Genomic DNA, 6,000 nt, shown 5'->3' with positions numbered 1-6,000 from the left:
GCACCAGGAGTAACCCCAGTGTTCACCTCCAGATGTGGCCCAAAAACAAAATAAAAAATGATCAATAAAGTGAGAACAAAATAAAAAAATTTTTAAAAGAGGAAAGAAAAGGAAACAAAGCAATCATTGGGCTTAAAACATTTAAAAATCCCACTAATAGTAAAAAAAAAAAATTAAATGCTGTTTTCAGCCTTTTACGCAAATTAAAATAACAATGAGTTATCACTTGCACTGGCTGGTTTATAAAATATTAAAATCGTAATAATAGAACGCACTGCTCAGGTGCGCAAAAGCTCAAAGACGGCTGATGGGGATGTGAAGTGGTGCGTCGCCGACATCAGCTTGGTGACGCCTATTAAAATGTAAAATATGCATGTCCTTCAACCCAGAAATTTCACTTCTAGGGACCTAGTCTAGATTTAAAAAAAACAAAAAACAAAAAAACTTGTCACCGATGCAAACTGGTGTAGGCAAGAATTTCTATTGCAGCCACAGAGTAGGAAAAAAGTTGAAACCCCCCCCTTCAATGTCCATCAATGGGGAGGGGACATGAGAAGCTATGCCTATTTATAGCAGGGAACACGGTGGCTGCTCTTGGGAAGGAGACAAGCTCGCGTGTTGTTTCCTCAGATACCACCCGCCTGCGTCGCCAACGAAAGCAGCAAGTTGTCAAATAGGTGCGTGGGAAGCCACGGCCAAGGTCACATCTGTATCTATTCAGAAGCCCGCGAGGACCATCTGCAAGTGGCAGGAAGTGTTGCCTTTGAGTGGAAGCTCAGATTTGAGCTACGACTTAATTCTGGGATTTAGGAGCTGAACAGGGCCACAGAGTGTTGTTCTCCCGTCCACATTCCTCGCATCAATCATGATGCGGCCCAGCTCAGGGACATCCTCTGAGTAGGAATCACACTGAATCTTGGGGGGTCCTGCAGTTCCAGAGCTCCCAGCCTGTCCCTGCTTCCTGTTTCTGAAGAGTCTTTTCCCCCTGCCTGGGGCAAGGAGGTCCCCCAAAGAGTGTGATGATAAAATGATGATGTAAGGCAGTCATGGAAACCTGTTTTTCCCTGTCTCTGTTCTTCAGATGTTTGTCATAATGGTGATTAGACAGTTTTCTGGTTGGTTTGGTTTGGGGGTCACACGCAGCTCTGTTTAGAGGTTACTCTTGGCAAGGCTCAGGGGAATGTTATGCAACACCAAGGACCAACCCTAGCTGTGTCCAAGGTAGGTGCCATTCCCCGCTGTGCTGTCTCTCTAGTCTAATATTGGGGTGCTCTTGTATTGCAAGAAAACATGGAGGGATGTTGTATCTTCAAGTTCACATCTTGGGTCCTTTCATGGTGGAGAAAGAACTTTCCCACCTTCCTGCCCTTGACATTTATTTGGGGGTGCTGGGGATTGAGCCTGGATGGGTCATGTGCAAGGCCAGCAACGCCCCGTCAGACTCTCTGGCCCCAGAGCCAGTCTAGCTAAGACTATGATGGCCGTGGGCACAATTCACCCTTTGAAAGCGCCCCTGAACCATGCGACACAAGCACAATCAACCCTTCTGATCCTGCCGAGCAGCTCTGCTGTATGAGGAGGAGCCTGTACCCCTAAATCCTCTCCTGCTCCTGCTTCCAGCCAGGCTGGCACTTGGCCTTAGGAATGGGTTACACAAGACAGGGGGTATGTTTGGGCTGATCCACTGAGTCCTGGTTTTCCCCAACCCTGGAACCAAGCGAGGCTGCTGTCAGGGGTAGTTTATGTTTTTTTTTTTCACTTTTGCACTGACTGGAGCCCAGTATACCCAACATCAGGTGCAGAAAGGACCAAGACTTCTGGAAAAACAAAAAACTGGCCTGGTTGGTAGGAAACCCCAGGGGATAAGCGGGTCACTAGGGCCTCCTATCCCTGTCCACCCAGACCAGAGGTCACACATGACATCACCTATGCCCAGAGCAATGGCAGGGGCACATTCTAGCGGGGGCGGAAGGGAGCGGTGGGTGCAGAATATAATGGCACAGTCAGGAGTGTCCCCTCGTGCCCAGCTCTGACTATGGCATGTCGAATATTTGGAATATCTTGGATGGGTTCCAAGGGCTAGTTGAGGGTGGGAGGGGGATCCTCTGGTTTCTCTCCCTTCCTCCCCCCCCCCCACTTCTCTCTCCTCTCTCGGCATGTCTCTATCAGCAGAAGGCCAGAACCTACAAGGGGCAGCAGAGCAAAGCCCTGAGTAATCAGTAAAGAACTCGGGGGACAGGAGGCTCCTGATACTAATAAGGTTCAGAATCATGGCTGATTTTGTGTTTATCAGGAGAGTTTGTTCCTGACCTCATTCCAGTGTTCCCAGAGGGATGTAAGTTTTGCATATCTCTCTCTCTTTCTCTTTCTCTCTCTTTCTCTCTCCCCTCTCTCTCCTTTTCCTTTCCCTCCCTTCCTCCAGTAGGGAAAACTGAGGCCCTGAATCAGTGATTCTGCAGGAAGCAGATATGATGGGAGAGAAAACCCCAAATCCAGAGGGTTTCAGATAAGACCTCTTGTACCTAAGCCCAGCTGTGGGGTTTATGGCAGGGCCAGGCTGGCTTATGATAGTGCACAGAACTGAAATGGCAGTCCTGGCCAGGGACAACATTCAGTCCCTGCCCCTAGAAGGGGTCACCTCTTCCCAGGCTGTGGGAATTCTTACAGCCCTCAACCCTATGAGCCAGCTAGTTGTCCACTCTCTGCCCGCAGCCTTGATTGCCACCCCCCAGTTCTGCCCTCAGCTCTCCTCTGGTTGTGCATCAGGCTCGGATTGCCATACCTGTGCTTATCCCCCTTTGGTATTGAAAATCACAGTGTCTAAAAGGGAGAGAAAAGAGAGAAGGAGGAGGAGGAGGTAGAAAAGGAGGAGGAGGAGGAGGAGAAAGAGAAGGAGGAGAAGAAGAAGGAGAAGAAGAAAGAAGAGGAGGAGGAGTAGAAGGAGAAGGAGAAGAAAGAAGAGGAGAAAGAAGAGGAGGAGGAGGAGGAGAAGAAGAAGAAGAAGAAGAAGAAGAAGAAGAAGAAGAAGAAGAAGAAGAAGAAGAAGAAGAAGAAGAAGAAGAAGAAAGAGGAGGAGAAGGAGGAGAAAGAGGAGGAGAAGAAGAAAGAGAAAGAGGAGGAGGAGAAGAAGAAGGAGGAGAATGAGGAGGAGGAGGAGAAGAAGAAGAAGAAGAAGAAGAAGAAGAAGAAGAAGAAGGAGGAGGAGGAGGAGGAGGAGGAGGAGGAGGAGGAGGGAAGAGGGCTAGAGGGAAAGTGGGAACATTGGTGGCAGAAAATGCATGCTGGTGAAAGGTGTTGGATACTGGATGACTGAAACTCAATCATGAACAACTTTGGAACTGTGGAAAAAGAACTAATATGAACGGGCTTTTAAGTCATGGTGTTTAAATAAAGTAATTTTTAAAAATTATAAAGGGGGGGGGCTGAGTTACTTAGCAAGGCAACTGTTCTTTCACGGACAATTAGGGAGTGTTTTGACTTGATTAGTCAAATTCACCCATGATGGTGAATAGAACTTTGCTCAAAATGCGACTATAATAAAAAGCATTTTAAATGATTGCAAAATTAATTTTCTTTCATTGTAAAAACCTAATCTTCAAGATAAAAAGAGTAATTATAACCATCTGACCCTCTCCTCCCACCCCGTCAGTGGGGCCTGGGCTAGCTATCTCCATGCACAACCAGTCTTCTAACTACAATTTTTTTTGCTTTGCTTTTAGTTTAGGGGCCACACCCAGTGATGTTCAGGGGCTCCGAGCTCAGATATCCCTTCTGGCAGTCTCAGGGTATATCCTATGGGATGCCAGAGATCAAACCCAGGTCAGTGCATGCAAGGCAAGTGCCCTCCCAGCTATACTATTGCTCAGCTCCTCTACAAAGCTATCATCAGGTCCAACTCCTTCCAGAGCTTCCCAGCCTATCCATCTCCACAAAGGGCATGTTGTCTTTGCCCACGGTGTTCAGCTTCCCTGAATTGGGTCGTGCGCACCTGTGGGAGGGAACTGGGAGACCCGTAGGGTGGTGAGCATGTGCAGAGAAGACGCCTTGGGCATGAGGTGAGCTCAAAAACTAGGGTGCTCGAGCACTCCTGATGACCTCGTTCCACGAATAGAAACACCACGATAATTCAATATTTCGCTGTAGCAAGAACAGCCCCAGGGCTTGCAGTGGAGCCTCAGGCAACAGAGGAGTGATCCAGGGTGCAGGATCCGAATCAATTTCAGGGTTCCAATCCAGGCCCCACTTCCTTCCAAGAAAAAGGAGACTTTGTCTTGGGTGCCGGGCACCTCCTCTCTGAGCACCATAGGGCCATGCTGCTGGGCCACATTCTCTGGGCAAGTGAGTTCCTGTGAGTGGCCCTGTGGGGTTTTTCCACTGACTCTCACCTGCTACCAAGCACAGCACCACCACAAAACCCTGATCCTTTCTCCACAATGAAAATCCTCTATGCAGAATCTCTAAGGCCTGAACTGGCCTGAAAACATGTCATGAAGTCACAATTGTCCACAGCCCACAGCGACCCATAGAGAGGGCAGCTCTGATCATCATGGTCTGATGCTTCCCTCTAGGGCCCCTAAGACCACCAGCCCACAGAGTACAGGGGAACCTTCTCAAGATCCTGTGCAGGCCTGGGGTTTGGGGGTTGAGTCTCTGGTAATACTATCACCAAGGTGACATCCAGTAATGCTCAGGGGCTATTCCTGGCTTTGGGCTTCCAAGAGATGCTAGGTAGTACTAGGGTACCAACTGGGCTGACCCAGAGACTGCTACATGTACCCCAAGCACTGAACATTTCTCCAACCTCTTCACTGTACAATGATCCTTGTACCTTCTAGAATGTCTCTTGGTCAACAGAGTTGAGGGCTGCTCTCAATGTGAAGCTCACCACATAAAGTGGCGCATTTTGTTAGAGAGATGACTATACTATCATGACAATGTTAATGAGTGAGATAATTACAATGCCTGTCTCAAATACAGGCAGGGAGGGGCTGGGGAAGGTGGGAGATGGGGGGGCATTGGTGGTGGGAAAGTTGCACTGGTGAAGGGGGTGTTCTTTTTATGACCGAAGCTCAACTACAATCATGTATGTAATCATGGTGCTTAAATAAAAAAAATTAACAAAAAAAATGGAATTCCTCTTGGTGTGCAGGGACACGAAACTGTTATTCATCTTTTCTCCAGCAATAACTAAGGCAGATTCTAGGCTAGCAATAAACAGCAGAACCCAGCCAGCCTCTTTTCTGCCCCACTGACAAAGACCTACAGACAGAGCAGTGGCTAGCCAGCATTGCACATAGTGGGAGGCAGGGGTGCAGAGAGAGGAGTGGGCTCCCCTGCTCCGCACATCAGTGTCTAGCCTTCAAAGGCAGCCCCATCCCTGCATCCTGGGCACAGACCATTTGTAGAGGAAGTCTCATGACCCAGTCCTGGGGGGCGCAGGGGAACATGGGTCTGGAAGTAACACTGACACAGGAAATAATCCGCACAAGGTTCAGAAACTTCCACTACAAGCTATCTGCAAACAGGCAGAAGATACCAACAGTCAGTGGAACCAAAATAGCAAATAATCTCTTTGACCTGAAGTCGTTTTTTTTTGGAAGAGTAGGGTTCTCCCCATGAGTGGAGAACAGGTAGGGGTAGGGAGTCAATCCAGAGGTACTTCCAGTCCATGACAAGCACAAGTAAATAATTATCCTGAATAGAGTAAAAACTGGTTACTCCAACAGACCATCACTGGGAAGTGAGTGGCAGGCTGCAAACTCCTCTTTTACAATACAAATGTGTCCAAAGCACAACAGGTTCAAGGGCAGAGCTGTCAGCAGGGCCATTGAGGGGGGCAGTCCTGGCTTAGAGCTAGGAGACCAGACCCTGGTGCCGCCTGACCAAATGGAACTAGAGACAAGGACCTGTGTCATGGTACCATCATGCCTGCATTTCTCCCTTTCTCCATCCAAATGCCCTACTGGGGTCCAAGTCAGCACAGTAAGGAGGGCTCTTGCC

Source organism: Suncus etruscus, chromosome 11, assembly GCF_024139225.1.
Source record: "Suncus etruscus isolate mSunEtr1 chromosome 11, mSunEtr1.pri.cur, whole genome shotgun sequence".
Lineage (NCBI taxonomy): Eukaryota > Metazoa > Chordata > Mammalia > Eulipotyphla > Soricidae > Suncus > Suncus etruscus.
Note: the sequence above shows the minus strand (reverse complement) of the source record.